Genomic DNA, 10230 nt, shown 5'->3' on the forward strand with positions numbered 1-10230 from the left:
GACAGTACCAGGCCCTGCAACTCTAGATTCTCTGCTCCTTTCTTTCTGGTCAAATCCTTGATTGTCAACGTCTCTGGTGGTTTCAGTGTCTGTGACAGTGCTTCTCAAAGTGTGGTTCCTGGCCCGCAGTGTTAGCATCACTAGGGAACTTGTCAGAGTAGATGTATATGCTCAGGTGCCATCCCAGATCTACTGAATTAGAAACTGGGGGTGGGGTCTAGGAATTTGTGCTTCAACAAAGCCCACCAGGGGATTCTGATGCTCTTTCAAATTTAAGAACCATTGATCCAGTAGAAATGAAAAGGTTTGTATCCTTCTAAAATTCCTACATCAAAACCTCAACCCCCATTTTGATGGAATTAGAAGGTGGGGTCGTTCAGAGGTAATTATGTTTAGATTAGGTCATGAGGTGGGTCATTAGGTCCCACCCTCATGATGGGATTAGTGCCCTTAGTAGAAGAAATATCCTGGCCTCAGGTGATTGAGGTGATTAAGGACCTTTTCACCTCTTGGTTATTGGATTCAAAAAAACAAACCAGATTTGGGCCAGTGAATGCTACCGGAGGCCACATATGCTCCTAGATAGTACAATAAGTTTCCAGGCAAGGAGGAGGGAGAAGCTTCATTATGAATCTCTCTCCCCATGGAAGCTCTGAACTGAGCCAAATTTGCCCCCATCCTGAAGCTCTGTCCACCCTGAAAAGGAAATTTGCTTCAGTCCTTTATTTAAGAAATGTTTTTGAGCAGTTCCTGATTTTGCAAGCCCTTGGAGCTTCTCCTCAGGGAGGGGGATAGGAAGCAAACAGCCAAACTCAAGAGCATCATCAACAGGGTAAAAGGGCTGGAGATGGGGCTTCGAAGGTGAAGGGCCAGGGCACCCTGGGCCTTCCCAGTGAGGAAGTGCTCTCTCTTCTGTGTCGTTCTTCCGCTCTTTTTAATTTATAAAAAATGACAGCCCCAGTACCACCCATTCCTTACTGGCCGGTAAGGTCACCACAGTCAAATCTCCGCAATTTCCCTCTTTGCCCCTCCTGTGATCTTACGATATCTTGTTGTCTCTCGGGATGCCTGCTTCTATCTTATTACTGACCCTAGCCACAATAACAGAGGTTAAAACGAAAGAAAATTTCTTCTTTCCTTTAGTTGAGCTTTTGGGTATTTTTAAAGCCCTAATAAACTAATAATATCTCCTGGTCCCTAGCCAGCAAGTGTTTACATAAGACCTTTTTTTTTCTAATCTACATCCTTCTGGAAATGTTTACACGAAACTCAGGGGAAGCAGGCAGGCCAGTGAAATGAGGTTGGAACATGACCATGGTTGAGGAAAACAGGACCCATCTGGATGCAGAGGCCGCCTTTGCCCCTGCAACGTTGGTGGTGTTGATGGGGGTGTGGGCGGGAACCTGAAGAGGTTGAAAGATGACTCAGTTTCAGTTCTCACAGCCTTTAGGCTCTAATCCCAGGCTGAGATAAACAAAACTCTTGGGAAAATTATCTCCTCACTGGGAGATAAAGGGTGTGAGATGGGGAGTAGGGTGGTGGGAGGGGGTGATAGTCAGAACAGCAAATGCAGCCTGTGGTGGGGACTGAGAGCTGCTTTGCCCTCCACCCAAGGGCCTCACAGTAACTTAACAGTTATTCCCATCAATACAATGAGAAGAGTCCTAGAAGCCTACGGAGTGCCCCAGGCTGAGGCAAGGGCAGGGCTCGCCCCTGAATGCCTATCTCTCAGAACTCCTGAGCTGCCCTTGCCTGCTGCCCACCCCACCTTCTAAGGCTGGTCCTCCTCCTTCTTAGGTCTTCTCAGTGACCCTCAGAGGCAGTTCTTGGTGGAAGGACATGCCTTCCCTGTTCTCTCTGGAGACCCAAGCAAAAGATCTCCAAGGGAACTAAGAGCCAGATTATTTCTGCAGCTCATCCAAAGAATAACACCTGTTTCCTTTCCCTTCCCTACCAGAAAACCCTGTAAGCTATAAGACAAGTGTGCATGTGTGTGTCCGTGTGTGTGTGCATGCGTGTGTGTGTGTGTGTGTGTGTGTGTGTGTAGGAGTGCTGTTCCTATCACCACAGGTTTACAAGTGCTGCAAGAAAAGGAAGCCTTCTCACTAAGAAAACATATCCCACCTGGTCACAGTGCATCTGAGCCATCCCTCACCCCCTCTCCTACCCAGTGGCACCAGTGCCGGAGGGTGCCCTCTCTGCAGAGGACACAGCCCCCTGTCTGCAGAGGAGGGGGCCCACACAGGTGCAAACCCTGATCTGAAGCCCTGACAGGCCCATGTGCACACTGAGGTGTCCAGGCCTCTGCAGAACACCCTTCACCAGCAGAGAGGCAAAGCCCCGGGGACCACGCATTCAACATGTGAGGATTTGGGGTGCTTGGTTCTAGATCCCTCAGCAAACTCCTCACCAGACCAGCAGGCTCAAGCAGCTGGGCTCTACCCTTGAAACAGTGCTGTTCAGTCTGCAAGGTGCAGGCTGTAGCCTGCACAGCCCCCCAGGTTCTCAGAACCGTCTGCAGGGCCAGGCTGCCATGGTTTGGAGCATAGCCTCACTAATTAATCTCATCCCGAAGCCCTTGACTGCCTCCACTGGGAATTGAAGCACAGCCTTGCTGCACCTCCACGTTGCCAAGCCTCATACAGAACTGCCCAACAGGGCCTTGACTCCAGAGCGGGTGGCAGGCGGCCTTTCTCGATTTACCTTCTGTCTTCACCTTCTTTTCTCCTCTCACCCCTCATCTCATCTCGCCTTGAGTATTCGTGTTTCTATTCCAAGCTGACTATTTTTAATGCCTGTGGGAGTTCGAAGAAAGCTTTGTAGGGTTTTGAAACCCCCGGCACTCCTCTCCCCTTGAACGTGGTCATGCTGAGGAGACAGACAGCATTGTCTCAGAGCTTCGGACCAGGGTTCAAGATTGGGTTCTGCCTCTACCTGTGTGACCTTGGGAAGGCTACAACACATCTTGGCTTTCCTATCTGTAAAGCGGATGTTTGGGCTACATGAATTTTGAGCCCCCAGCCATGCTATGACATCTTAGTACACGGGTGGTTCTGGCTGGTTGTCTGTATGTGTGTTACACAGCCCAGCAAGGCAAAGTTCTCTTGGGCTCCCTTCTGCAGAGGGGCTGGGGATTTGGGCTTGATGTTACGTGAACTGCTCTTTCCCCCAGAGCCCTTCATTCCTATCTACTTAACATAGAAAATGACATACTGATTTATCCCCCATGACCTCTTGAGGGAAGAACTGATGTACGCATTCATTTATATAACCAACCTACTTTATATTAAATACCTAAAATGTGCCTCGCTAGGTGCTAGGAGACGTGATCAGCAAAACAACCTGGTTTCGTCTTCAGGGAGCTTACAGTCTGGAAACACACAGGTGAATCAGGAAACCACAAAAATATAACAATACAGCAAGAGCTGCACAGCAAAGCAAAGAGCTATGTGTGTGTCAGCCAGGACCTAAGCACTGTTTCTCACGGCAGCTGAAATCCTAGGATGCATCAGGTGAGCAGGGGGAGAGGGCAAAGATGCTGAGGCCAAAGAAAGCCTGGCTAGAGCAAAGTAGGGGGTGAGGAGGAAAGTCTCATTCACCTTTGCATCGGGACCCCCATCTCACACCTGGCACCTACTGTATGTGCATAATAAATGTTTATTGAAAGAATGGCTTGTATAAATTCCCCTCTGACAGGCATCAAGCTGCTCAGTTTGTACAACTAAAAGATAAGTGCTTTTGGTCTTGCTACCTGTTCTTCACTGTAGTAGAAAATGTGCAAGTAACCTTCCAAGAGTCTGTATGGAGAGATTATGCCGTAAGTTTCAGCATGGAAACGGGCACTATTAGTTTCTGTTTAAATATGATAATTTAGGCTAAATATAATATTCAGATTAAAATTCTGTTGAAACAGTTGGAGGGTTGCCAGATTTAGCAAATAAAAATGTCCCATGCAGCCATAGTACAGCAGTTCCTTAAAACGTTAAACACAGAATTACCATGTGATCCAACAATTCTACTTCTAGGTGTGTATACCCAAGGTAATTGAAGGCAGGGACTGAAGCAGATACCTGTGCACTGATATTCATTGAAGCATTATTCACAATAGCCAAAAGGTTGAAACAGCACAAATACCTACCAACAGATAAATGAACAAAATGTAGTATATACATACAATGAAATATTATTCATCCTGAAAATGAATGACATTCTGATACATGTTACCACAGAGATGGACTTTGAAAATATCATGCTAAGTGGAATAAGTCAGACACAAAAGGACAAATGTTATATGATTGCACTTATAGAAGCTACCTAGAACAGGTGAATTTCTAGAGACAAAGAGTAGATTAGAGGTTACCACGGGTGGGCAAAAAGAAAGAACTGGGAGTCATTTTTTAATGGGTATAGAGTTCAGGCAATGAAAAAGTTCTAGAAATGAACAGTGCCAATGGCTGCACAACTGTGAATGCAAATGATGCCCCTGAAATGTATACTTCTAAAGGGTTAAAATGGTAAATGTTATATAGATTTTACCACAGCTTTTTAAAAAGCATTTTTTAAGTCCCCTGTAATACTTGGGACATACCTAAACTAAAAAAATCCTCATTATCTGAAATGTAAATTAAAAAAATGCTCATTATCTGAAATGTAAATTTAACTAGGTGTCCTATATTTTATCTGATCATCCTAGGTGAGGGGCTTTCTCTTCACCATGAGATTCCTGGGACCTTACCAAAATTTCAGGGCCATATTTCCCAAACCAAAAATTTGTGCTTATGATTTGAAAATAAAGAGTGTACAAAACAGTTGCAGAAAATCTGGAGGAGTCATGCCTACCCTAATTATAGATTGAGCCATAGAGAGAGGCCACAAAATGTCTCCCTCAGCCCTCGCTCACTCCATCAATGAAGAGGTAGAGATTAGAAATCTTGGTTGGGTTTCCCATCTGTTGTTTAATTATCATGATCCACAAATGCTCTAAAAGCTGGTTATAAACCCCTTCTTACGATTGACCACGTGGCTAGAATTACAGTTGCAGATGGCGATGCTTGTGCGTGTGACTCAGACGATAGCCTTGTTCCCCGCCATCAATGGATCTTCACACCAGAGCTGGTAAGAACCCATGGGGTGCCCAGATGCCTAATTGTACTGCCATTTGCACCCGTGCCTTCTCAAAAAAAGAAGCTGCCTGAACAGTTCATTGTGCAGCACGAAACAACAGGTGCAAAAGGCAAAGGCCACTTTGGAGCAATTTGAACCAAAGAACATGACTCTGCGTAACAAGTGCCACAAACTTGGTGTGTCTGCATTAACCTGCCTGTGAGATGGGCTCAGCATGCTGCCACAGCCCCAGAGTCTACAGAGGTGTGCCAGGTGGTCCCATCTACTCCTTCTCTCAACCGAATGAAAGGCAGCTGGGAGGGCATAGCACAAAGTGATGGGTCGCATCCAATTCATTTTTACTAGGTGCTGACAAGTCACTGCAAAAGTCTGGAAATGTGTAGCAAAGCAAAAACACACGGGTCACAATGCACTGGTGAATGATTACCACAGGAGAAATTCATTACAGGCTGCTCTCAGCTCCCATCACATAAGGAAGTGTTACATTAACAAGATGGAAGGTCCCTGTGGTCCCCTCCTCAACACAGCCCCCCTGCCACCGCCTGCCACCCCACTATTTCAATTTGTGTTGCTTGGTGGGAACAGAGCCCATGGTGTGGGGAGGGGGAGTTAATTCAGCTGTACTAATCAAAAAGGGGTTTGCAGTGGCAGCCAAAGCTAAGTGGAGCACATTCGACCTGCACACTACATGAAATCCCTTCTGCCAGCCTGCACCGCTTACGACCACTGTCTTCGGGCACCTAGATGTGGCACGAATACAGGGTGAGTCTTCTGTTAGTTGTTCATGTAACTTGCTTCCTATGGAGAGGGTGTGTGGTTTCCCCATACCCTCCTTCCTGGCCGTCATCCCTGTCGGCACCCGAGTTCTATGGGTTTTTAACCTTTCCTTACACAGACACTGGCAGGGAACCTGCGCCAGTGGTTTGCGCCAGCATGGGAGCTGTGCTGGAGACCGTGGAGTAGCCAAGAAGAATAAGATACCCTGGGCTTGGAGCTGTTCTGGAACAAGTTCTGCGATGATGGGGGCGGAACACCTCCCATTGGTAGAGGCTGATAGATCAAGTGGCCTTTAAGTCCTTGCCCTCCAGGGTCACATGCCATCTATGTCTCCTTCCTCCCGATCTCCCTTCTCCAATTACCACTTCCCACATTAAGGATTCACGGGCCACAAATGGAGGGTCAGCAGAGAGGCAACAGCGTGAGCCAGAGGAGTCAACAGTTCTTCCTTAATGGGATTTCTGCTCCTTTAAGATGCCATTCACATGCAGAGGGGCCGGCCAAAGGGACCTGCTTTTAAAGTCAAATGCATGGCCAGGCCCAAGATGGAGGCTTTGCCGGGGAAGGGGGCTCTCGACAGGTGCCGTCCTAAGAAGCCCAAAAAGCTCAGTGTCTTGGCCTCGCTCCTGTGCCCCACCTCTCACCACCAAGAGACCCGCTGGAGGTCCTGTAGCAAATGTCATCCTGCAGTGCATGAGCCAACCCCAGCGCACTCAACAGCCAATGCGATGTTAAATATTAAACCTCCGCGTAGCCAGCCTGGGCTGAAAGCCGCCGTTTCATTATGCAGCTTTCTCTGGACTTAGGAGGAAGAGAGCTTGCCTCTCCCAAAAGGGCAGCGCAGAGACTCACCCTCAGCCTTCTGGGCACCAAGGAAACCAAAACGGTTCAATTTGTCTAAGCCCATCCATCTTTAATGTCACAGTCTACATTTTCTCCTCTCTTCCTTTTTCAAAGCAGCCAAAAAGGAAAATGTCACTGCATTTGGGGCCAATTCAAAAGCCAGGCTTGGACGAATGTTCGATTTCTTTCTCCCCAGCCCCCACCCCCCTCCGTTTTTATATCCCGTGGTGTTTTCAGGGACTGCACCTCACCCCCTACTCCATTCCTATGTTCATTTGGTATCTTTCTGCCCTCTTCTCTTCACTGCACAGAGTCCTTTTGGTGACTGAGCCTCTGCTAGAGAACATGACGTTGATTTTTTTTTTTTTTTTCCAGATGGAGTCTTGCTCTGTCACCCAGGCTGTCACCCAGGCTGGAGTGTAGTGACATGATCTCGGCTCACTGCAACCCCTGCCTCCCAGGTTCAAGCGATTCTACTGTCTCAGCTTCCAGAGTAGCTGTGATTACAGGCATGAGCCACTGTGGCCAGTAGATGATGTTGATTTTTATGGGGGTAGTGGGGTCTCCCTGGGGGGATTGCCAGGTGTGGCTGTTGCCATCTTCTTCCACTTCCCAACAAGGTTTGGAGTTTGAGCAGCTGATACACGTAAACGTCCCCAGTTCTGCCTTTTAGAAACTATATTCCCCAAATTTGTCCAAAACACATGGAATTGTCCCCAACTGTGGCAGAAGCGATTGGGAGCACCGTCAGCACCTCCCCTCCCTTGTGTGCCTTAAAAAGACCCTTAAAGCTGTGCGGGGCAGGTGGTAGCTCAGATGAAGATGACAATCAGAATGCGTCGCTGACAGTCTCCAGCTCACTCAGGAATAGAGAGCCAAAGCACTGATTGATACCTGAGAGGGCAGCTGTCATGGGGAGGACACAGGAGAGAGATAAGGGACTCAATCAGTGTCAAGGCTGGCCCGACACAACACAGCCATTAATCACTGTGGGTAAAGATTTTCAGCTGCTGAAGTCGAGAAGGGCGAGCAGGTAATAGAAAAACAGAGGGAGAAGCAGCTGTGTGGGCCGGCCCTCTCCGAGATGGACAAGGTGCTTAGCCTCACCTGGACGGATGGACACACACACACACACACACACACACACACACTCAATTTGGAGATCTCCATCTGTCCATTCTCAGCCCAAGGAAAATGCCCACAGGATTTTCCTGAGTTCATTGCACAGAATTAAACTGTAATCCAGGGTGAACTTTAAAGTATGTGAATTATGTCTCAATAAGGCAGTTGTAAATATATAGACTCCAATCAGCAGCCCAGGACAGCTGCAGTGGAAACCCTCCCTCCCCACCGCCCTCCCACCACATGGAGGCAGAGGAGATCATTGCTGATATTCTCTCCTTGTCTTTACCCACGGGTACTTGAATGAGACGCAGCACGTGGTGAACCATGAGGAAAACAGGGCTCAAAAACTCAGCATTTCAATGAGAAAAGATTCACCCCATTCCAGAAAGCCCCAAGACTGCACTTCAGTAATTCCAAACCATATCGTGTCTGATTAGTACTGGTGGAGCCCGTTTTAGAGACTGTCTTTCAATGTGTTTTAATTAGAGATTCAAAAACAATAACCCCATTTTTTTTGTCCAGGGAGCAGAGATTCCCAAGTTGGAAATAATGAATGGATTAGTGATTAATTCATTGTCAGCAGGTGTGGGGAGAAGCCATCTATAGCTTTCTTTTCCCCTTTCTCTCTTAAGATTGTTCTTTCTTATTTTAATTAACTTTTTTGCCACCCCCGCACTTCTCTTATCAAATATTCAAAAAAACTAAACAAATAGAGTGTACTGAGACCAAAGTACTCAATATGGTGTTTAATTGGAATTGTAGCCTGTTTTCTCCCTGAGGAGTATCAGATACCTGGAAGCTTTTCCTGGCAGTGGAACTGGACTCTGAAAGTGCATTTTTAGCATCTAGTTAATCTTCCTTTCAGGCACCAAGGGCATGACTTGATTGAAACAGGAAGCAGCCATTGGGTGTTTTGTGGTTTTCGCTTGCCTTGCCTGGTAAGGAACAGAAGTGAGAACATTGCGAGGCTGTGGATCTTCTCTCTATTGACTGTGGTCCACTGTTTGCATGCTTGTGTTTGTGCCACATGAATGCTCCACGCTGGGGCATGATCCAGCTGTTGGACACGCCAGGTCTGGTGGCAGCTGCCTGCCCTCGGCTGCCAGCATCTCACTCAGCTTAGCAGGAGGGCTGCCATCACTGCTGATGCTTACAACCAAGTTTGGCAGAAATATACTGTATCCCTGTCCTCAAACCCAAGCTACAATCAGCGGGGAGGGACAGGACATGCGCTCATGGGCAAGGGCCACAGCACTGGCCTCTCAGGTAATGTGGACTTTATGCTCTGTCCTTTTCAGAAGAAACTGCTCAGAACAGCTATGGTGCAATGCACTTCCTAAATTTGGGACTATCTTTTGAATGAGTGAGCAGTCCTATATGACACAAGGTCTGCAATGGAGCCAGAGCTGTTGGCTACTTTGAAATGAGTTACACATTTCAGAACACCACTTGGTGCCTTCTAACAGTTGGGAGATCCCTTAGCAGAGACAGCCTAGGCTACCTTCTCAAAAGCAGCCACGTGATTGAGCCATAACCATAGATTTATCCAATAAATGATGGTGAGTACTAGTGAAGAAGGAATAGAAGGGGAGTTTTTAAGGTAGGTCTCTGGTGGCCACGGTTTCATTCAGACTGAAGTATTTTTCTCCTGTTTGAAGCATAGACAGAAGTAGCCTGCTGTGACTGATGGAGCTCAGGTGATTCCTTGCTAAGCATTTTAATAATGGAGTGGCTGACAGGTGGAATAGGGTGAAGGTGGTGGAAAAGAGCAATGGGCAGTAGGGACATGGCCAGCAGTTAACTGGTAAAGAAATGACTGTTGCTTCCAAAGGCTTCCAAAACCATGCACAGGGGAATGAGGGATTCAGCCAGAGGAAAGATTTCCTGGTACTTCCCTCCATTTTTTAATCTCTCCCAAGTTTGGAAGTATCAGAGAGCTGGAAAATTGGGACACAGATTCCTAAAGGAGTTCCTATAGGGTAGCCATGTATATGGCTTGTAAATTCTCAAGGATAAACTACTGGACAGCTATAAAAAAAAAAGAGAGAGAGAAAGGTCTTTATGTATAAATATGAAAAGATCTTTAAGACATATAGTTAAACAAAAAATCAAGGTGAAGAACCGTGTCGAATATGCAGGATGTATAACTTGTAATTTTCCATGTAACTTGCAGAGTCCAGGGCAAAATGAAATTGCAGGGTTCAAAATTATTAAGAATTTCAAGCCAGTGACAGCAAAGCATGAAATCAACGGCACCGCCCTCCTGCACTCAGAGCCCTGTGTCCCTTCCACACTCCCAAAGAGTCAGTCCTGCCTGTATGTTTCCACTGCAGTAAACCTAAAATGTTAAATAAGAAATAA

The sequence above is a fragment of the Cebus imitator genome, unplaced genomic scaffold, assembly GCF_001604975.1.
Source record: "Cebus imitator isolate Cc_AM_T3 unplaced genomic scaffold, Cebus_imitator-1.0 Scaffold101, whole genome shotgun sequence".
Classification (NCBI taxonomy): Eukaryota; Metazoa; Chordata; class Mammalia; order Primates; family Cebidae; genus Cebus; species Cebus imitator.